At 38.6% G+C, this 24,395-nt stretch overlaps 1 protein-coding gene across 7 annotated transcripts in view; it reads left to right on the forward strand.

Annotated features, from left to right (window-relative positions):
* Positions 1–24,395, forward strand: part of KCNC2 (potassium voltage-gated channel subfamily C member 2) — a 104,905-nt gene that overhangs the window by 2,852 nt on the left and 77,658 nt on the right. The gene's annotated exons all lie outside the window — the stretch shown is intronic.

Here is a 24,395-nt window from a genome sequence, read left to right on the forward strand (position 1 = left end):
CCAGCAAATCCTCCCTGCAATACAAGAAAAAAGAATTTAGACATTGGAAATGTTTGATTATAAAATGGTAATAGGTGTTTTCCAGCATATTTACCGGGGTTCCCATGAAGTATTCAGAGCTAAGCCTCATCCTACAGAAAGTGCAGTTGTGGTGGGTGTCATCTCCTGGTCAGTTCCACTGATTTCACTGCCAATCTCATAGATGTGATCGTAAGTGTGTGGTTAAGTGACTTCCTGAATTGTACCCTGTGGCCTGATGCAGTTTCTGTGAAAGTTAGCAGCTCCTGTGAGCGTACTGAGGTAAGTTAAACAGAAAGTAAAAGTCCTCGTAGTTATTACTGTCACTTGCTGAGTGACAGCGTTGTTTCCGTTTTTGAAGGTTGCCCACTAATAGGTTTTCCCGTGACACCTGGCTCCAGCTGATACTTGAAATATGGTTTTAATAAAGGAACCGTTCTGAAGAAAAACTACCAGAAGCGTCTATCTCTGCTCATCAATGACATACCCATGTGGCTGGCATCTTAGCTGTCTGAATCCTAAAGAAAATTTGTCTGTCAGTCACCCGACAAAACAGTCGTGTGCGTTGTGATTGCCCTGCAGGTTGTCTTTCACCTCCTGTTTGGTGGAAAGTTGCTGATAGTGTCCAATCTGTGGCTTTTACAATAGGGAATCTTTCCACTCCACTTTGCTGGGGAACTGAGGAGTGCGGAGTAAACGCTAAATGGAAGACAGCAGGAGAAATAGGAAGGTGGGCATGCTGATTGCAAATTGCGCCCTGGAATTGTAGCTGTCACTTGGGTTTTCAGTCCACTTGGGTCCACTCTTCGACTGAGCCTGTAGGCACTTGCTTTCCAAATTTTCCATCTGTGCTAGACCATCCTGAACTGTCAGTGGCTCCGGTAAAGATATTTCGAGTTTGGAAAATGAATGCCGTAATTAACACTATAATAGAAAATTGCGACACGGCAATATTCATCTCTTCAAAGATAAGGTATTTACCTTTTTATACCTTAAAAACTGGTTTTGAACTCTATATCCTGATTTAAACCCCAGGCAGCCAGAGTAAGGCAGTGTCAGAGCAGTAACAACAGTGTCTAAATCAGTGTTTTCGTTTTCTTCAAGGCTGCTTCTTTCAGCTAGGGAGAGAATTTTGAGAATTGCTGGCAAGTTTTAAAGCATTAAGTAAATTTGTATTTAAGGACTAGCATGTACTTAGTAAGCACTCTTGAACACAGTAATTTAAGTGATGGTAGCCTTGGTTTGGAACTGAAACATTACTGTCAATTCAATATTTTCCCACACCTGAAACAAAGACATTATTTTCTGAGTTTTCTGGCAAATACACTTTTGTTTTGTGTCAGCTGAAATGATGACTAACTCTAAAAACATTTGAGTGAAATCCTGGCCTTACTGAAATCAAGAGAAAACTCTGTGAACATCAATCTTTGCCTTATAGTGTTAGCTAATGACTCACACACCACTTAAATTACGGTGAGGCTGCTTAGTGGTAAACTTTCTTAATCGCTGTGGTAATTATTTTTTTTAGCCTTGCCGCCTGATTTAACTTCAACAGTGTCTTTTCTGGGAAGTATGATGATGATAAAAATGGGATATTTTCTATTAATGAAATGGTACTTAATATTTGTGATTTTTCTTTATCCTAAACTGTGATCTCTAAAAATAGAAATTTATAGAAATTCAAATATAAGTTGCCATGGTAACCTATTGGGGGATAGTGCACGCACAAGATTATTCTAGCAAGACCATCCAGTGATGTTATATAAATAGTGGAACTAGTTTGATGACAAGAAGGTTTACTTTATTTGAGATTCTAAAAAAAATTTTCAACTTTTAGTATATGCAGTTTGATACTAGGATAGCGGCATCTACTAAACACGGTTTTTGTAAATATAAAATGTAATCCATGTACATACAATTGCTTTGAAACCTGCAATACTTTTCTCTGTTTCTCAAGTTCAAGAGTTACATCTGAATATTATTCCTGTTTTCATTTTACCGTTTTGGATTTCATAGACTGTAAAATGAAATTAAAGAGTACAGCGGTACTCCTTTCACTCCAGGCCTAATAGAGCAATCGTTCACAAACTGTTATTTGACAGAATGCTATTATGTAGACATGGAAAGCTACTGGCATGAGATACTGTCATAGGAGGAGAAGCACTGGGCAACTACATCTTTCTGTGCGTTGGTTTAAGCATCTCAGAAACAGACACCTGACTCTTATCTGAATCAAACATGTATTGTGAGTTTTGCTAGTTAATACCTGTAAATGATTTTGATATCCTTTGTCGGCTCGTAAGTGCAAAATACTCATTATGCTTTGGTAAAGTGCAAAGATATGTCTCAATAGTTTGTAAGAAAGTGCAAGAGGCGTAATTAGGCACTGAGTTTAGCAGATGCCCAGCAGGACCTAGAATGTCAGCGCTAGTCTCATATACTATATTTCAAATTAATTAAGCTTTTAAGGCCTTTTACTTTTGAATAATAGTTGAAACATGATGCTGTTTAAAGAAGTAATTAATATTTGTCATTGATTTTTTTTTTCCCCCGAAGGATTATGGATGACTCATGTACTTAGTGCAGGAACTTAGAAATGGCCCTGGGACTCACAAAGTTCATAGCTACATATCCTTGACTTTCCGAGAAGACACTAGATCAGTTGATGGTTCAGGGGACAGTGCCTGCGACGTTGGGTCACTCAGCAGCACGGGCATCAGAGTGGCCCAGGGCACCCTCGCCATTCTCAGCGGCTGAAGGCAAGTTACACAAACCCTTTGCTGTACGGTCTTTAGCTGTAGCAAAGATCGTAACTATGTGGTTTACAAGGGAAGGATAAAAACTAATTAGCAACTACTTGTAAAGTTTGCTGTAAGTATTCACTGAAATGCAAATAAAACCACAAAAGTCTTGCAGTCTAGGCATCAAGATACTTAGCCCCTTGCAAGTGTTCTTAAAAATACTGATCCTCATCATGACATGAGGAGCTGGATTTGAGCAGTGAGCGGTGTTGTTGGATGGAAATACGAAGTTCCCATCTGCTGCTTTACGTGAAGTTCCACTGTCAGAGACTCCTTTCAGTGTCCCGTAACATCTGCACCAGCTTCGAACAGTCGTGGGGCTGGCTGTAGGACGAATCAGCTGAAATGAGTGAGATGGGAGAGGGAGAAAATATGATTTCATAGATCCCCTTGAAAGACTTAAAGCTACAGAAATCATATCGGAGAGCATTTGTGTCACAGATAAGCCACCAAATAAAGACACAAGTTATGTTTTCTCCAGGTACCCAGATATGTGTTGTGTACTCTGGTGAATGACTGGAGTGGGTTATATTTTTCGGGTTATATTTTTCGGGCTTTGGCTGTTTGTGATGCAAGACAGCTTTTATTTTTGGTGGAAGCGATGCTGCTGGGTTAGGCTGAGATAACTGTGAATGGAGCGGTGAAGCAGTTAATCTCAGAATATAGGTTTGTAGATGAATAGCAAATAGCAAAGTTTATTTGCTCTCTTAACAAATAGAAAGGCCCCTTAATTTATAAGGGGTGTCTTTACTCTCTCTGTCTTTTATTCAACAAGGAAAGCAAGTATACTTTAGACTTCATCATGTAATAATTTTTGAGTTATGCAGATGTATTCTATCTGAAAATGATACAAAGCAAATAATAAAGGTTGATAAAGAAACTGCAAAGAGGGTATTGCTTTTGCCATGTTAGTAATCGAAGCACTGAATTTAAGTGGGGAAAAAAGTCCATTAGATTAAATTGGTGAAAACTAGTCATTCTGCTTGAAGCATTTAGCCTACAGGAGCTGTCGTTTTTAAAGAAACAGCAAGGTTTGTTCCTAATGACAAAAATCCTAATGCATGACTGTACAGATATTCATACGCTCTGTAGCTTCATGCGTACATGGGCTGACTAAATTGCATTGTAAGTAATTTCCTTCTGGCATGCTGGCTTTTAAAAGTCTTAATTGGAAACTGTAGTCTAATACATGACGTATTCAACATATAAACTAGCGTGATCTACCTTAAATGTAGATAGTCTCTGGTGGTACTGACATATCGATGAGGTAAAATAAGCAAGATTGCTGCCTCCCGAACTTCTGCCTTTTCCTCTACAGCTGTTCTGCCTGATGCTGCTAGCGTTTCCATGGAAACAAGCCAGCTCTTGGCTTCCTCTTCCCATTGAAAACAGCCTTCTCGCTGTCACTTATTCATCTGGGAAAAGCATTTTGTCATGGCTCTGACATAAATGCCACAGAGATGATCGGTCCTATCATTTCAGAAATAGATGCTGCTACGTATGTGCACGTGCACGCAGCCAAATTGGGCTTCCAACGACTCTAAAATAATTTGGTTAATTGACTTGGGCTGAATTTGCTTTGGTGTAACTGGAAGTGGAAATCAGCTTAACGTACACAGCCCAAGATAGTAACGGTGTGAGAAGTATTTTTGGTTGAGAAATCTGGCAGACCACGTTCCCTCCCTTTATGTAGTTAATGTGCAAGGTACTATCTGTCACGTTTGTTTATGGTGGTAAAATTCTTAAATGGTTTACTTTGGGGGTGAGAACTTATCTTCAAACCAATTAAGATGGTGGTGAGAGGAATAGCTCTCAATTTCTGGTGAATATTGTATAGGTTTCAATGCTACCGTCAGGTGGGGTATCACGTTATCATGCCATTGCCACATGAAGCAGTCAGGACACGAAAAAAGCCACGGGAGAAAAATCATATCTTTGATGTCCCTGTATTCTTAAAGTGTCTGGTACTTAGTCCAAGGTAAATGTATCAATAAATACCCTGCAAAGAAGTCAGCATTTTTGCTTGTTTTGGTGAATTTGTGTGGAGTCATTATCAAAGAAGTTCAGAACTCAGACTAATCCCAGACCCTTGATTAGTTTCCTTTGCTGTAGGAACTTTAAGGTGTTTTAAGGGAAGTTTGTGTAAAACTTTTTCTCCCTCAGTGATAAGTGGCAGAAAGTGACTGTTCTCTTCCTAAGAAGTTACCTTGCAATTGGGGTAGAAGGAGATCAGAGAAGAGGAAAGATATCCCTATATAATTTTTTAATATTTTAATAGTGTCTTATGAAGTGCTGTCCAGTAGTTTTAAGATGGGAGAGACAAGTTCATCTCACTATGAAGTGCTGTTCATTTATTTCTCCAGAGGCTCTTCCTGCTCGTCCTGCGCTTCCGACTCTTGGCTCATCTTGGGGAAACACGGTTTCCTTCAGCCTCAACTGGAAAGAAAGGGTTTATGCTCTCTGTATTTAGCATCTGATGAGGATAGTATGTTCCTTTTCAACTCTCTTTACTAAACTCTTCTTTAGACCTCACTTTTGGCAATGTGATTTACATAAGCTTATCGATTCAGTGTAGAAACTTGTGGGGATTTCTCCGGTGTTTTTTTTTTTTAAATTGTTATTTTTTACTGCGACTAAAATAGGCAAATAAAATACATATGTGGTAATATTTGGAATATCAAACTATCAATTATCATTCTCCTTAGTATATTTCTTATAGTGATACAGTTTCTTTACATACACTCATTCTTTCACAAGCATACACCCTTTCAGTATAAATTAGTAATTGCATAGGAATACAAATTTGTTTTTAAAGCAATGCTAAGCAAGGCTATTCAAGAATTTTATGTGGAGACCAAATAGGGGAGATGTGTCCACTCTTACTTACGTGTGCTGTTATTTCTCCTGGGGCAAGGGACGAAACATGAGGATACTTCACAGATCAAAAATAATTCAAAGTGGTGAATGCAATATGGGGTTGTGGAAATGTGTACAGACGTACTAATATAAACTCAGCATTGGTAATATTTATTAACATGATAAAAGGGATTTGAGTTGTAATGATGACCTGGTACATTTTCTTCCTTATCCTGCCATACACATGTATATGTTGTTACAAGTAAATGGTAACGTTGTCAGAGAGAGATGTAAAAATAGATGTAGAGAATGAACATGAAATCACACCTTTTTTTTTAATTCTACAAATGTGTTTAATTAACATCTTTGTTGGTACTTTATGATGACTAAAGCACTTTTGAAGGCAAAACTCCACTTCCATCTGTTAATCAGTAGTGTTAAAAATAGAATGCCATCTAATCACATGAAACACAATTTCTTGTGATTTGCTTTACAGAATTTTTGACTGAAGTGGTGACTTGAAGATTAAAGACCAAATTATCCAATTATATATTATAACCATGTGTTGTTTCCGCCCCCCCACTTGCCTTTAAGTTGAAGATTCTGAGATGGTGCTGTGGTTTTGGTCTTCTTACCAGTAGGTTAATTATGAGAGGGGTGTAATAATTCAGTCTTCTCTTATAACAGACAGCCTTCTGTAGTTTCTTAGTGTTTCTAGTTGAACCTTAGATATCGCGTCTTTGATGTGCTCCTGCAAAATGCTATAAACAGAGAACAATCTCTTACCCTAGTGCTAAATAATGTGGTAAAGTTCGTCTATATGCATTAAGTATACCACACTATATCGTCTAGTCTTATTTCTGAAATAAGTACAGTTTCTTAAGTGTTTACATTTTCATTAGTGTATAGCAGACAAATTTATTATTTTATTTTTTTTACTGTGCCTAGTCTTTGAAAAAGGGGAAGTATCCCTTAAAGTTTGTGGGTTTGGTTCTGGTGATTTGTAGAGTACTAGCTGTACGGCAGTAATCTTCCTTTTAACTGTTTAATGCTTATCCTAAGAGAAATAATTCTTCTTTAGGAATTACTTCTGCCACACTAAAATGCTTGCCTTGATAAAAGCACAAGGCTACTCCAGTTCTAGGGGGTAGTACATGGGATTTCAGAGCAACGGAAATCTAGCGCTGAAACTCAATTGATGGCTGAGAAAATTCTTTTTCAGTGAATTGCACCGGAGAAGATGAAGTTCCGTAGGGTGAGAGAGGGGGCTGCGGAACAGTGCTGGGAAATGCTGCGTACGCGTTGTTGCGAGAACGAGGCGTGCAGGCTGAGTTCCTCAGGATTTTGCAAGGGCACGGACTGAGGGCTTAACCACCCCCAGCGGCATCCTGCTGGCAGGCGCTCTTAAGTAGAGGGAAGAATGATGTCTTCTAATCATATTTCTGTTGGCCTACTTCATTTCTCAGATCATAAACGTTCACAAAATATATTAGGTTTTTATCTGCTGTCTACTATAAGGTGGAGGGCAATCAAGTATGTAGTAATTAGTATTTTATATAAAGCCCGTGCAATAACAGAATTCCTATTTTTTTTTTTTTTTAAAGCAGTGCTAAAAATTATTACAGGAAAATGTAAAGGATGTTTTTAAAGTACACAAATGTGTTGAGTTTAAACTTTCTTTAGTTCTTAGGTGATATCAAAGGAGATGTCCTCATGAGTACTTATTTTTACACAGGTGTTCGAAAATTCTCTGTACTTTTCAAGCGAGCTGTCTGTTTTATCTTCTTCATTGGCACTTTGTAATCCTTTACTCATATGGATGGCAATTACTTCTAATAATTGGTTTCAGGAGTATCTTAATTTTCACAGGATAATGACTGTTAGGAGCTGAAAAAGTTGACATGCAGTGTTATGCAGCTTTTTTTTCTTTCTGACAGGAATTTTGCAAGTTTAATCCAGATACGGTTTGAAGAAGAACTTTATTTGTCTTCCTGGTTTCTGATCCCATTTGGGAAAGGAGTTCTCTTGCATCTTCAGTTCTAGGTCTGATATCCACCTTCAGTTTTCTATTTGAATTTTTGGGTATAATTGCTGTGCAAGCACACCTGGATTTCATCTTGAACATTCTCGCATTAATCTGGGAATTTATTTAAACAAATTATAAAAAACTCAGTGGGAACTGAGTTTTGTTTCTCTACAGCTTCCTGAGGAGGGGAAGTGAGGAGGGAGGTGCTGATCTCTGCTCCCTGGGATGCAGGGATAGGACATGTGGGAATGGTTCAAAGCTGCACCAGGGGACGTTTAGACTGGACATTAGGAAGCATTTGTTTACCAAGAGCGTGATCAAACACCGGAACAGGCTTCCTAGAGAGGTGGTCGATGCCCCAAGCCTGTCAGTGTTTGAGGCATTTGGACAATGCCCTTAATGACATGGTTTAACTGTTGGTCAGCCCTGAGGTGGTCAGGCAGTCGGACTAGATGATCGCTATGATGATCCAAATGAAACAGTCTATTCTGTTCTAGATAAATAAGTTCTGGTCTTTCAACCTTCTTTTCCCTTACAATGGAAAATGAAGTCCTTTTACTTAATAATTATGTTGCTTCTTATTTTCATGGTTTAAAAATTAAAATGTATATAGTAAATGGCATATAATAAGTGACATCAACAGCTTTTGTTTGTGTAGGAATCAAGTGGAGTAGGATTTTGGCACAGGTATTGAATATCAGCTCTGCTGTATAACTCACTGTCTTTTCATTATCTAGTAATACTTTATGTTAAACAAATTGCTTTAAACACCTTAGGCATCTTCACCCTGTGGTAAGTAAGTTTTATTACTGGCTATATTCGAGGCCATTTGCATATAGTTTCGAATTTGAGGATTGAGACTTTTGACTGCAGGCCGGAGTTATTTTTCTGCTTGCCTAGGTGATACACCCGTGCAGCTTGGAGAAAGAAACGGCCATGTTCGTCATTTGTCTCCAAAACAGGCATGTGAAGCTGGTGTTGCAGTGACCCATGAATGATCAACAAAATTGGTTTGATGCATTGCAGCTACAGGGTCTCCTCGGTTAGTCATTGCGTGTTTAAAGTTGGTGCCTCGATAGCAGAACAAATGAGTCGGGGGAATTAAAAAGGAGAAAATATTTGACAAAAGAGAAAATTACATCTTGGTGAAAAATGAGCCGTTATGGACTGAAGCAAAGAATGTATTTTCAGTATTTTGGTTTATCACAACATAGCCAGCCAAACCTTAAAACTGGCAAAGGCATTTTGTGTTGCATGTTTGGGGTTTTTTTGAGTGATGTTCATTGCTTTAAGGCTGTAAGATGTTGGTTTTCTTTAAGCAGATAGACCTGCAGTTTATCCTTCTTGTTGCAGTTGCCACTTCCTTAATCTTAAGGCGAGAAGGGAGCTTTGATGTTTTCAAAATGCCTTCTCTAATGACTAGGTTTATCACGTTTCAGAAGTAGCTACTGTAGGTAGGTACAGTTTTGCAGCTGGTCTCCACCTCAGTCCAGAAGTCGTGACAGCTGCAAGTGTCTCCCAAAACTATCTCCGGAGGCTCTCGGAATTGGTTCTTAGTTATCTGTTTCTTCACTCTTCAGCTCCACAGCATTGCATTCAGTACCTTGCACTGTCACTGAGCCAATGACTGGCTATTGTAATAATACTTCTGAATCAATGCCTTTTCAATGCTTTTGTAATAAAATTAACCATTCTGCTATGGTTTGAAGTACAATGATAGCTATAGATGCCTCTCTACCATTAATACTACCTTTAGTAGCCGTGTTAGCAGCTTTTCTTTGAAAGCGTGATGGCATGCATCACTTACTGAAATGAAAACCCATCAAAATTTCAATGATTTTGTATCCTCAACAATTTAAAGACATTTAAATTCAGTAGCAGAAATGTACCCATCAGTCTCAAGGGAAGTGCAGATGTAGCTCACGTTGGGTTTGTATTTCATTAGAGCAACCTACGTTCTGCTGCAATCCTGACAGATTCATGAGATGAAGGCAATCCTCTTTGAAATAACGCCTACTTTTGTTCAAATATCAATAGCTAACTTTCTAAAATAGCGTGAGGAAAATTATTAAACTCCTGTCTTGTGCTGCTACCGTTTGTGTACTCCTTGAAGATAGAGATCAGGACGTGTGTATTAGTAATTATAATGAACAAACTTTGAAAATCCTACTTACTTTGTTTACTGGCATTGCAGTTTTAAAACAACACGGTAATCATTACAGTTTCCTAATCGTACTGGGAATAAAATGCAGCCTCCAGAAACCCAAGCCTTGTCTCTGGGTGGGAAAGTCGTGGCAATAGGGGAGGCTAAAGGAAAACGTGTGACCTAAATTTTTCATTGCATTTCTACTGTTCAGACAAGTACAGTGTGACAACTGCGTGCACTGCAGAAGCAGGGGTGAAACGTGACTCTGAGGCAAGGGAGGAGAACGTTTGTGGTCCTAGTGCTTTCAAACGTCATCTGGAGTTTTTGTCCATATATATATATATATATAAAAATATGGATACAAATATTCTTGTGTGTGTATTTATGTATGTATGTATATGCACACACATATACATACACACACACACACACATTGTTTCTAAACAAATGTATATATTGGTGTTCCTAACCTGTAATTATTTCAGTGGATCTATGGTGGGAGTAAACTGGGACTGTGCAGTCATTTGGATTTATGCACTAATGAGTACGAGAGGAAATCCTCACAGTATATTGATAACTTTGTTGGCAGAGCAGAGTTGGAAGAGTGTATTCGGAGAAGGAGACGTATATCCCACACCTGAACAATACAGAAAAAACAAAACTTTGAATTCAGTAAGAAAACGTTCCTTTTGTGAATTGACTGAGGCAGCATCTCTGTGGGAGAAGACTCTTCAGTCACGTTACTAAAAATTGCTTTGCAGGACATGAACACAAGGAGACTGAATTAAGGTGGGGTCTGGCACAGATACAGTTTGTCGAAGTTTTTCCTCCAAAACTTACATTAGTATTTCTGAAATAAAAGGTTTCCAGAATTTAATACACCTGAAACAACGTAATTTTCCATCTTTCTCACAAATTGCTGAATGTTTGCAAAGACATTTGGCATTCCGCCTGTGCAGTTAAATTCTGGCACAACAGAGTAGAGAGTCTTAAAACGAGAAATATTGGTCAATCTTTACAGTTGGCTCTGCTACTGATTTGATCTGCAGTATATTGGAAAGATTGTTAAATATTTTCTGTGATGTCGCATTGATTCTTGGTTGTGTTCTGTAGCTGCTTTTGAAGTGCAGATTGATGGTGAGGCTTAGCCACCAGATATGGGGGGAATGGTTGAGTTTGTGGGCTGTACTACTTCTAGGGGATACATTTTATCAGACTTTAAAAAAAAAAAAAAAGGGGGGGGGGGAAGGTCAAGATCCCAAAGGAATACCCAGTGTGAGCAATAACTATGGTAGCACTTTTTTATTTTGTATTTCAGGAACTTTTGCATTGGTTAGTGAAAGCTAGTTGCTATTCTTTGCTGCTTTTTAATATGTTAATTAGTTGTGCTCATCTGTATAGGTGATCAGTATTGGCTAAGCACACAGCAGTCTTGTAACTGAGTTACTGCAAATTTTGATAAGAGGTTTTTCCAAAGGAATGGGTAATACCTGTTCCTTAAGTCTGAAATAACCGGACCCACCTTTGTGTCCTGCTTCTCACATACAAGAGCTCTAGTTGCGAGTTCTCCCTATAGAGATGAGTGAATCCTTCCTATATAGGTGAATGCATTTTCATGAGTAAGATGTTGTTTAACAGTTTATTGTGAAACGAAGCCAAACATTTTCCTAACTTGATCAGATGCCTGACTTTTTCTGTAAGGCGGGAGCCACGGAGAGCAGGAGCATTGCCATCAAAATCACTGAAGTGTTTTGAAGATGTGCCTTTACAGATGCCTGAGGGGCACCAACGATGTTAGTTCGATTCTTCCCTCTTCCCCCACAGACAGTCCCTCCTGGTTCAGCATTACATTACTTTTATGTATTGGGGAAGCTATGCTGTATTATCACAAGAAATTCATTAATAATTTAACTGCTGTGTTTCTCTGCTGGAAAAAAAACAAACCATCTAGCTGTGTCTGGCCAAGATTTGAGGATGTGCTTGAAGCACGTGATGATGTTGGCTGAATTAATTCCAAAAGACGTCAGTTGACAAGTGTTAAGTCTGCTATGATTGTGGACAGGCAAGCAATTTCTTCATTCAGCTAATTGCTTTGGAACAAGGTGCAGGATAAACAAGTGAGCTCAGTTTCTTTTTCTACCTGAAGTGGGCATTGCCTAAAGCCTTGACAGGAGAAAGCTGCTTTTTTGGCATTTCTTCTGAGGCTTTTGAGGTTTGAAAAATTCTTTTCTGGTGTGTTAATAGCTGCATAAGGCAGGTCTGGGTTTCAGCGTGATTCCTCACACAGAGTAACGTCTGATCTTGAAACAACATATGAGATTTTATTTAGAATTGAATGCACATTCCCAAGCAATAAACCAAATGTAAAGTGTTTGGCAAGAGAAAATTTATAGAATTATAGCTTTGTAAGTCTGCTGGATATGCTTTCTGTTCTGCATACCATGCTGGTGTTGTGCAAGGTGCTGAATTCGGCAAAGCTAGTTCTGACCCAGGAGTGTAGGACAGATCATGCTTCAAATTCACCATGTAACTTTGAAAAAACAAACCTTCCACTACAGGAGTTTAACATGAAAAGGTAGTTCTGTGCATTCCTAGTGGTAATTGCAAATTGTTGGCATGGGTGACTACTTGGGCCCTGAAAAAGCTGTGAGCTGGTAGCCATGATAATGAGCTGTGGTGCTTTTTAAACTGAATTAGGCACTAGATGTTGAGAAGGTGCTCCTTCGCTGTGATGACATTTATTAGAGTGAAAACCCTAATATCTTTAAATATTTTCAGGACTTGCCAAGCTAAATACTCGCCCTGCTTTTTGTAAAGATTGGAGTTCATAGTGCAGTTCTTTCGAATTGAGGGTATTTGTGTTTAAAAGAAGGACACTGTGCTTCCTGCCATTAGTCTGGCAATCTCTGAATCGGGGAAGGATTTCCTAGAATATGCAGGGAATCCCGGACAAACTGAGCACTGTCAAATTGATAAGGTAAGTGTGCTAGAGGATTTGAGTGCTCCTATAAATAGGAGACCAATATGAAAAAAATACATTAAGACCTTGAGGAGAGAGGATCTCAAAGGAATAATCTAATCGGGAGATGCTGAAGAAAAATGATACATTTGAAATGGCAATTGAATAAAAAGAAAGGCCAGGGGAGAGAAAATAGAAGGCCTGTTGGGGAGGGTTTTTTTTGTTTGAAGACCACAAAGTAAGGCTTGGGAAATTAGGGGCTGGTGTTGCCCTGAAATGTAGGTTGTGTTGGTTATAGTTGCTTCTGGGTTTGCTTTTTTCTGCTGCTTAGGGAAGAAAAAATACATGTTAACAGTTTTGTATGGTGAAAATATTTGCATTTATCACAGTCCTTGGGAATTCTTCAGCTGATTAGAATAAAGTATTGGTGGGGGGAAGGGAAAGGAGAAGGACAGGGAGAAGCCTCGATGCCCGTTTGTACAGAGCTATCCAGTCTTTTTAGGCATAATTATAAACTTGGTTGTTTACTTTTGAAAAGCAACATATAAAATATTTCAGTTTACCATGAATCTCTCTGGAGCTGTGTCTGAATGGCAAAAATTCAGTGTATGTCCGTAAGCTTCAGAATGTGATCCTGTACATGCATTTGCTTTTTATTTTTCTGGAGTCTGTAGTTCACAATCTTGACACTGTGCTTGTGCGTAACCTCTCTATCAAAAGCGGTGCTTGTTCAGCAGTATTTGTAGCTTTTTAGATAGGAGATTTTGACATTAAGCGCCTGGAAATATGTAACATATATGGCATTGAGGTGTAACTGTGTTAGACAAAACAGAGTTAAGTATATACCCATATGTACCAATATTATGAATATAGGAATTATACATATATAAAAATATATTATTTCATAGGAAAGTGAAAAATAGGTCATGTTAAAGAGAAGAGACTATAAAGATAAGTGTTTAATATTTGAAATTCAGGAAAACCATGAAGTAGCATAGAGATTTTCTTTTTTCCTTTTATTTCTAGCTCATTAGTTTTTTTACGAAATAGCCTTGAATAGAATTATCCTAAGGGAGGCTATACTATACATTCTGAAATGACATACTCAAATCGAGGCTTTTTCGCCACCTCAAAACCTTCTTTAGGGCTGTTGTTGGAAGAACACAGGTACTGTGACAGTAAGAAAGTATCCTAATAAGGCTTTGAGGAACCTCAAATACCAAGTGATTCTTCTACTTTTTTTTAAACAAAGAGAATATTTTAAAGTTATTGGAGGCTAAGAAAAGTAGGTGAGCCGTAGTCCGTTGTGGGGTACTCTTCTGCAAAGGTTACGTTTATGTGAGATCAGCTAGTAGTAGGTTCTGTTCTTTTGGGAGAGAACCACAGCATACAGTGCCAAGGATGGCTAACATCTCGCTCTGCAGAGAAAGGGTGAAGACAACTCTAAATGGTGGGGTGGAACTTTTAAAAGACAATGCCAATTTTTTTTCTCCATTTCCTGGTGCAGGGACTCTCTTTCTTTTAATAAAGGAAAATATGAATGAAATAAAAGCTTAATAAACATGTTTCCCAAGCCCTTATTCTTCCTTTGATCTTATCTCATGCTTTTCTTTGGTCAAAAGGTAAAGTCTAGCAGAAACTGTTCAACAAACCCCTTTTTTAAAAAAAATTTCTCTGTAGAATGGAAAGGAGTAATTTCTCTCTCAGCCGTTGTCTAGAATACAGGAATGTGATGAGAGTCCGAGGCTTGAGCTAATTCCTGATTTTCAGTGTCTTAAAAGTTATCCAAAGCTTTGTAGTACAGTCCTTTTAATTAGATTTTTTTTGTGTGTGTGTGGTAAACTTATATTATGGCACTAAAAATGTTTTTGTGGTATGTAGTGTTTACGATTTGTAATGTGTTTTTATGCTCACATCAACGAAGAATAGGTGGTTTGCTTCATCATTTACTTAACGTGCCTCTCTGTAATTCTCATGCTGGTTAAAGATGTCATGTTTGTAAGTCATCTAGAACCGGAAATTCTTTGCGTGGCTGTAGGAGTCTTACGTTATTTTCAAGCGGAATTTCACAGGGAGCTGTTTGTGCTATGGATTAACACATGAAAAAGTGGAATCATTGTCCTTGACTGTGTCATCAATTTCCTGTCTTTAAAGATAGCACTGTTAATGCTATTAGCTAATGCTAGTTTGATATGACGAATAAGAGACAAAAATGAGCAGAAGAGCAAGTGACTTGAAAAAACATAAAATAGCGTGTTGCTTGACCTCTAGGATACATTTTTATTACTGAGTTTAGGAGACTTATTTTGTGTCCATTCAATTAAGATGAAGACTCAGAGAGGCAGAGGAAGAGCAATAAAAACTGAAAATGAAGCTTGGAGATTTGTGGTACCCCTTTTCCTGAATTATAAATGATGGAAATTAAAGTGTCAGACAGTCTTGATAAACTGCTTTGTCTGTGTTCGTAAACAGACTGCTTTATGAAAATTGGAATTATTTTGGAACAAACAGGAAGAAATGGAACAACCAAACATAGGGAAATTGCTATGTGTGAATGCTGATTTTACCAACACCTTTCATCAGAGGTCCACTTTGGAATGTCTTATTGATAATTGTGTAGAAAGGAAAACTGTGCCTAGATATACACAGTCAGAGACAGTTCTAGTTCAGCAATACATTTAGATTTTTCTTAACTTTTTTATTCAAGTATATGAATCATTATCATATTTTATATATACATTAATTCATAAATTTGTTAATTTTTGGAGCAAACTAATTTTCTTTTGGCTATTTCCTGTTTTTATCATTCACTTGTCTTTCCTCTTTATTTTTTTTCCTATTTATTTTTTCTTAGCACTTGAGGACTTCCTAAATTTAAGTAACCCATTGCTCCTCTGTAGAAAGATTGATCAGCAAGGCACCATTCCGTAAGTGTGGGTGGGTCTTTACATCTGTATAGCTAGTGGTGTATCTCATGAGCTTACATATCTGATCCTGCAAAACAGAATACGTGGGCAGAGTCCATACCTTTCTTGTTTTTCCCTTTTAGTGGGTAATGTTAAAAAAAAAAATATATAATCTCTATCGACTCACAGCTCAGCACTGTTGAATATAATGCACAATATTATTCTCTTCTCAAACATGGTTAGACTTGCAAACTTAAAACTGCAGGGAGAGCTGCCTCTACTTTTTTGTCCTATTTGCAGATCCATTATATCCCTATTACAAAATCCTCTGCACAATTTCTGCTTGAAAAGTTCTCAGATGTTGTGATATATAATTTTTCAGCTCGGCAGTCAGGAGGTGCAATTCAGAGCACCTAAAATTAGGAATTTAAGTTCCCCATCATCTTAATAGTTAGAGATATAGGCCTAGATGATAAAAATAGCTGAGATATGCATACATTTGGACAGCGTAAATCCCCTTTTGAGTGTTTTAAACATAATTCTGCTATATGTGTGACTGAAATAGGCCTTTGTGCTCTCTTATTTCATTGTGATACATTTGTTTTCACAGAAGCTGTACTACCGAGAAATAAGCAATGTGAAAAGTGGAAAAAGAGTGAATCGTATTTATGGCCTAAATACAGACTTGGCACTGATTTAACTGAGTTGTTTGCTAAAGCTGATTTACCTAAATCAGCATAGCAAGCTTGTATGGCCATGGCTCGATTAGGTTAAGAGTGCCTAGTACACATTTAGCTTAGTTTGGCTTCCAAAACAATTTTCCCACACTTAACAGAATGCAGTAGAGGCTAGGTCTGATGTAAATAAGTCAATTTGCAAACCAGTTTCGTTAAACTGGTGCAATTTCTATGTGATATCTGTACAGGCCACTTGTGGTATTAAGGTGTTCAGATTCTCATGAGGTATTCTAGGAAACCACTGTTGTATGCCTAGAGCTATCGGTTTTGCTCCTGAATGCTTGATACGTCTGAAATATGCTTGCTTTCAGTATGCAATGCTTTTATTGAAATTAAAGTATTTGAGTGAAATCAGATTGAACTGAGACTCAGCTACTCAGACACTTGCTTCCGAGCCACTCGCTGCCTGCATTTAGTACTTTTCTGCTCCTACTTCTTGGCTTGGCCTCTTTCAGCGGTAAATCCTGTACAAGAACAGACTGTTGTTTCTATCTGTACACACGTATTTGATTTGTGCACGTTTTTGATTGCACGGCAGGAGCCCTGGTATCAGTTAGGGCGTCCCTAGTTGTTACTGGTAATGAGTTCTCAATGCAATTCGCTGTCAAGTTTGTGACCTCATCAAAGTCAAGCGTAGTTTTAGAGAGCATGAATGTTGTGGGGTGTTTTTTGGGTTTGTTTTTTGGTTGGTTTTTTTTTTTTTTTAGAAAGTCAGTAAAATCATCTTAATTCCATTCTAGTGTGTCTTATTAATGTTAATGGAGAAGAACTGTGACAGCTGCCAGCATACCTTATTGCAATTTATAACATCACATAACGACCAAGTGATGGTTTTTTTTTCATTATTTACATTTGTCCTGAATTGCCTCCTTCTTTGACAGGCCACTCAAACACACGACAGAACTATTGCTTGCTCTTGGGACATGCTGTGGCTGCATGAGCCCTGGTGAGGCAGACCTCTCAGTCTGTTAGTTCAACATTAGTGATTTCTATTCCCCCCAGCACACCCCGGCTTCTGCCCTTCCAAGCTGGGGAGCAGAGGCTGGGATAGCACCGGAGGATCGACGTGAGGCTGGGACATCCTCAGAATCGGCGGAGAAATTCTTGTAGTACAAAGCGGGCTTGTGCTTTTTGCGGCGAGTTGCATGCAGAAGGATCCAAAGGGTGAAGTCTGTCTGTCCTCTGCCATGTGGGGCAGCAAGAGTAGAACTGAAGGAGCGGGGGTGGACAACTGCATGGATGGACCTGTGGAGGTCCATGCAGGTGCAGCCTTGTTTTTATCTTTCAGGCCTTTTTTGGTGATAGAATAAGAGGCACGCCAGAGCATCAGCAGCCTTAAAAGCTGTTTTTCTACATGAAACAATAGACGGCAATCACAATAAAAAGGGAGGCCAGCACGTTTTCACTTTAAAAGGTATGTAAATAGTCTCCTTTCAAAGGGAAAGTAAGAGGGGCTCAGCAGGAAGGCTCAGGCTGGGCTGCAGCAGGCACACGCCTGCTCAGCAGCGCTGCAGTGATGTTCAAGGGGAGTCCTGCGTGTCTGTGCAGCGTCACGGGAGCTCTGTTTAGTTTCTTTTTACTTTATGAAGCTGGTCAGATTCCCTAAGTTTAAATTCTAGTTTTGCTATTTTAATTTTTGATAGAAGAAACTATTTGGACTGAATTTTGCCTATTTTCCTCCTCTTCGTTAAACATCTTCCTTCTGCTGCTATACACCCCTATTCATTTTATGGAAATGAATGCCGCCCTCTGTGTTGAGTAGGGTAGGAGGTTATACGGTTGCAGCTTTTATATAATTTAATCAGTGTGTGTCTGCCCGCGGAACAGAAACCCCAAACCTAAAGATCTTTCTGTCATTCTATGTAACACACTCATACTTTCTTGGATCGGAAATATTTTCATACACGATATATAGCCTTTGAATGCAGAAATTATAGTGAAAGGCATCTGTTAGCACCCAGAATTATGGAATACTAAAATTCGGCATTTGGCAGTAACATCATCCTTATGTGTATATTTAAGATGCAAGATCGTAGTGCTGGGTGACACCGTTCACCTAGTCAGTGAGGGCTGTTGCTGCCTCCACAGTTTGTTCATCAGACTCCAACTCTAGACTTGCTGGTAGGTAGCTATTAGTTTGTCATGTCCTTATATTTCCTGGAAAACTTTGTAATTAATTCAGTAACTATAGATCAGGCAATCTGGTGTAATCAAAAGCAAGGATCCCAGTGTGGACTGTGAATTGCTTTCATTTGGGACTACTGTATTTTCTTTTGTGCTAAGAGTGTTTCCCTTTCTTTGGATTATATCTATTCTGCCTCTGTGGGAAGTGAAAATATTCTTGTAACTTTGAAAGTCGTTGAGGAGGATGTTATTTTTATAGGGTGTGTTTGAAAGAAGACAGATTCAGAGATTCAATGAAGGATAACATGGTGGTGCTGTAAAGACCGCCTTGCCTTCTTCATTGCATGCTAAGCTACCTTCTCAACGCTGCTGTGGGCATCACTGTGATTTGTATCCATCCAAGCCGACTTTTTGTTCAGGATGACTGATGTATGCATGTCGTGGTCTGAATGGACAGTTTACTGCAATGTAGGGTTCAGCAGTGGCAAAGAGGCTAGAGAAAATATAGACTTTCAAAGCCCAAGAACTGCCCTCCAAATATTACCAGAATAAACAAAGTGGTATGGAAAAAACTGCTTCTGAAGGACAGCTGCCCGTTGCTGTTTTGTTTTTCCAGAAGCTGGAAGCCAACTCCATTTGCGCAACTGCAGTTAACTGGCTTCACCCATTTCAGAGGAAACTGTCTTGTAGTGCACTGCAGAGAGATTGATTGTTTGACTAAATGTCATTGGAAATGTCATAAATAGAAAAAAAACCCCTTGCTTTAAATTTCAAAGCAATAGGTCCTGGTAGTGTGACTCTAACCCAGTCATGCAATGTGAGGCTGCTGGGTATCGCTTCAATGTGGTTTTTTCGTACTTGTATTCTAATTTCCAGCAAATGAGAGAAGTTGTGAGAACCAGAAGTTTTGACACTTTACTGGCTGGTGGATGCTTATGTGGCGTGTTACCTCATACTGATGGATTTCTTTAATTTAGTTTGTTCCTAAATGTAGTAGGATTTATTACATTTTCAAATGTTTGTAGCTGCTGTAGGATCTGACTTAGCAGAGAAATTAATGTTTCATGATTTTTGACCTCTGAGGGCATACACACTTCCAAGGTTTGGCTGTTGCAGAGCTTAGGTTTAAATCTGGATCCAAAGTAATGTTTTGTTTCCTCTGGAGCTAGGCAAAGTAAACAATAATGTGAAGAAGCATGAACTTTCTCATTTACCTCAGTGACTGATGAAGCCAAGTTCTGACCATATGAGTGCCAACATCATTAACCCATTACGTGATGAACACATTAAAAAATTTTTTCTTATTTTTCTGGTTACTTATGTAATCTTGTAAAAAACAACAACAAAAAAAACCCAAAAAACTAAAACAACTCCATTAACTTGAAAAGATTGTAGCTTAGGGACTAAGACTAAAACTAAATATTCAAATAGACTGATATCATAAAAGATAATTTTTTCATTAATTAGAAATGTGAAATTCTAACATTATGAAGACAGTACTATAGAGCTTAAATGACTTTTGTGTTGTGGTGTGTAAGGTTTTGTGTTTTTTTCTGTAAAATGTGGTCTCAGGGACAAAAGCTGTATGCTCAACTGCAGTTGAGCAGCTGTATAAATATTTCTAAATGACTGTCTTTCAACAGTGCCTGACACAAGCACAGAAGAAAATGTAAAATAAAAAAAATACCTGTTTGTATTAGCCTGGGCCCTAAACACACCACAGTATTCCTCCCTCCTGGTCTTACCTGAACCTCTGCCTCTTGAGCTTTGCCAGTGCACTTCTGCTCTCCTCCTCCTGGTGCACCCCTTTCTGAGAGGCTCTCCAGTGGGGCCAGCAGCAGAGTCCCACCTCAGGGTGAGGCAGTGGATGTCATCCAGGGACAAGAACAGATGCTGCTGCTTTTCTTTCCAGGGTATTTGCATGAATGGGTGGGCCAGGCTCATTGCATCTTCCATGTGCTGCATCAATTCCTGTCGAGAATTATCTTCCCATTGGTCATCTTGATCAAGTTCTCAAGCGTTGCTAAACTGCTCTGAATTGATGACTGATAACAACATGTTTGGGGAAAGATGGAAAAATAAGGAAGAAGGTAATGACTTATTTTGATCAAGTCTTCTGGGTATGCAGGTGTAGCTGTTTCCTTATAAGGTCTGTTCTTGTAAGCGTGCATTTGTTTTTATTATGGAACAAAGACAGAAAGATGTGGACTAATGGAGACAGTCCAGATCACCAAAGTAGTCAGAAATTTAGAAATGATGGCCTATGGGAAAGAATAAAGGACCCAAGGTTGTTTGTGTTAGGGAATAGGATAATGTAGAAAAATATAGGGGATTTCAAATAGGCTGCTACAAAGAAAAGAATAAGCTTTTCCAGTGTCCATACCAAAGAGACCAAAACCTAATAAGATTAAATTGGAGGTGGGAAGATTTATCATAGATTTAGTTTAGTTCAGTGCTTTAGTTTGTCCAGAACAGATTCTGATGAGACTGAGCTACAGCCATAAGCATGAAACATCAAGCCTTACTTTGCTCCTGTTTCCTTGCATCTTTCCAAATTCTATGGAGTTGCAAGCAGTCTTTACGATTTAAAGTTCAAATTGTACTTCTGTAACTGGAGAGTTATAGATTAACAAGCAATTGCCTTGGATGAGATCATCCATACTTTATTCCCATCCACGCTTGTTTTATGTTTAATTGCAATACTACTTCGTAAGAGTTTTTAAAAGTGGTACAAATTTAGGAGGTTCAGGAGATTATATATTTCTAGCCACAGAAATTTGGGAAATGTGTATTTGCCAGTAGATTGTGAACATAGACTTGTAGAACAAGAGACCTGTCTCAGATTATAGGTTAAGGTTTTCTGTAGTCCTGCTTAATTCTTTTTTTGCAGGCATTCTTACTCTGTGTTGTCATTGTATGTAGCAGCTAAAAGCACCAAGTGGCAAAAGTAGTTCCCTATGACAGGAGCGTTGGGAGCTAAGAGAATTGTTAAGTCAGGCAATGTAGACTGAAGCTATTTTGCAATCGTGCTTAAATCGCCGTGTAACAATAGCCATGATAGAGACCAGTAGCCCACCAGAAAGAGTTGGCTGGGAAGTTGGAAGATTTTTGCTCTACAGCCTCTATTTGCAGTCATGAATCTCTGCTCCACAGTTTCTGATCGTGAAGCAAGCGTTAGTTTTGGTTTTGTTTTGGTTTTTTTTTTTTTTTTTTCACAAATAGACTCTGAAAGGTGATTAAGGAGATGCCAGATCCTACTGTATGGCCACATCAAATCCAGAGTCATCAGTTATGCTTTCTGTCACAGAAATCAAGATTTACAAGCCTCTTCTGCATAAGAGAAGATGCCAGACAATTTGTACCTCTGTATCTACACTCCATGCGAAAGACTTCTACTAGTTTATAAATAGTCCAATGCGGTATCTAAATAAGCACAGGGAAAATAGAAACATACATACTGTGTCCAAACCCTACCATTCTATGTGCTTGTGCCAAAAATACTTAATCTTTATTGAGAGGCCTATCTTTTTCTCATGGAAAATGGCAGCAAGATTTTACCTGAAACAAGATCTGAAAATAGGTTTTGAAAAACTTGAAAATAATAATAAAAAACTTCTGGAATACTCTCCAAAACCTTGAACCCAACCAGTTTTTATCTTCCATATATTTTATACTCATTCAGCTGTTTCTCCTGAATTTGTCATGAATGCTGATGATGTGCCTTTTCATGTTTGTGCTTGTGCAGATAAGTGCCTGTTCAATGCGCTTACATGCTTTGCTGAGTCAGGGCTGTAATATTTTCCAGTAGTGTGTGTGTTTCATATGTGGAAGTCCGTTCAAACGCATGAGAAGCAGCTGAAATGCTGGGCAGAATTTATTACTTGGCCAGTAATAATTTTGTCCAAACTGCAGCTTAGAGGCGGTATAGAAATTCTTCATAAATTTTGCTGTTGGATAATTCAGATGTGGGAAGGAGAAATAATGGGAAGGGGTAACATTTTTAAGGTGCTGAATTTTTTTTTTTATTAGCTATTAATTCTGAAACATCATTTTCAGTACAAGTCTCATTAAAAATTAGAAAAAAGGATAAGATGGGTTTAAATATTTTGATATTGAGCAAAAAAAAAACCAAAACCTTTCCCCTGAAAAAAAACAGGAAAATGTCCATTATGGACTGATCTATACTAACATTTAGTATTTCAGTGTGTTCCTCAAACTGAGAAGTCCATTATTTTTGTCGCTCAAGTGGCTGTCCCTGGTTAGACATTTAAGGCATTTTGGGGAAGTGATAAGAAAACAGGCAGAATTTGAAGCTCTCTGGAGGAGTCTTACAATAGCAGCATTAAAGGGCGAAACACCCTGGATGTCAAACACCCAAAGCAAAACTGACAGACTGCTCAGGTCGGAGAAGCTGGTGCCACATGCTCAGGCTGCCCGAGACGTGTCCCGGTCCGTCCGAGCCCTGTGCCCTCTGACAGCAGTTGTCTGGGGAAGGTTCATTAATTTCAGGATAATAGTTGTCCTGTGAGAGGAAAAATGGACGTCATGGCGCAGCATTTCAGCAGAAATAAAAGATGTGCAAAGAGTTAAAAAAGGAAACCAAAACCTGCTATGCTTGAAGGTCTTGATGAGTTCATTAAATCTCAGGCTCAAGTAGAGGCAAATTTAAAAAAAAATATAGGAGATGAGATTTGTAATACGAACATGAATATCTTCTATTAAAAACCTGTGTAGATAGAGGTAGTGAGTCTTTATGAACATTTGTTGGCTTTTTAACAGAGTTCATTGTGCAGAAATATGTCTCTTCTGCTCATTTTAAAGTTTGAACATTAGACTTAATTGATTCATAAGAAGGCGACATGGGTAATAGGCTGTTATTAATGTGCATAACTTACTAAGGTGAGCTTTGTTCTGCTGAATTAATAAGTGAATTGTAACAGAAATGGCCCAATTACCAGGAGAAACAGAACAGAATTTCTTTATAGACAAGGTATAAATAAATATTACCAATTTAGATTACTTTTAAATTTTATTGAAACAAAAAGAGCAAGTGGAGAAGAATGATAGATGTTTCAATGTGTGAAATCGCAATGGTTAACTTCGTAGCAGCAACTGTTCTGAACTGTAATGGAGTGTGACTGCATGCAGGCAAGGGAAGGACTTTTTTCTTAAAGGAAGAAAGAAGTATCATCCTTAGAAGCACACTGGGAAAAAACCAAAAAAACACTTTAAAAGGCGTCTCTGCCGAGGAAATCAGTTGCTTTTGCTCTGCTATTTGGAATGCCTACTCAAAATTTCTTCTTTTATGGTCCTGTGATTTGTGTTGTGATGCATCATTTTTACAATGTTAGTAAGATGGGCGTGTAAGTGTTGTTGTCCAGGTGATGTTGAGATGTTGTACGAGTGCGTAGGCTTGTCCCTGGCCCTGTGACTATCAGCTGTCCTGCGGGGGCTGAGTTACCTAGTGCCAGTGGTACCAGACTCCAGTGTCCAGTCCCACCTGGCTGGTGTGATGTCAACTTGCAGACCTGCGTGATTATTGCTCGTCTTCTAGAGAACATTGTAAACCTACTCACGTGAAGGAAGGGACTTTCCAATACATGGGAGAATTAGGAACTATGTCCTACATGCTCACTCTCTCTCTCTTTCTGCACGTAATAAGAAGGCTTTTGCACAGCACTCAGTTTTGACTTGGCTCCGTTGATGGACCTAATCAGTCCCAATCCCATTTGCAAGCTTTAAATGACTGTTTTGCTTTGAAAATTCAAAGTGAAATGAGAAATGCTGTTTCAATTAGATGTTAATTGCTGACCAAGATGAAA

Source organism: Chroicocephalus ridibundus, chromosome 1 (genome assembly GCF_963924245.1).
Source record: "Chroicocephalus ridibundus chromosome 1, bChrRid1.1, whole genome shotgun sequence".
In the NCBI taxonomy this organism is placed as follows: domain Eukaryota; kingdom Metazoa; phylum Chordata; class Aves; order Charadriiformes; family Laridae; genus Chroicocephalus; species Chroicocephalus ridibundus.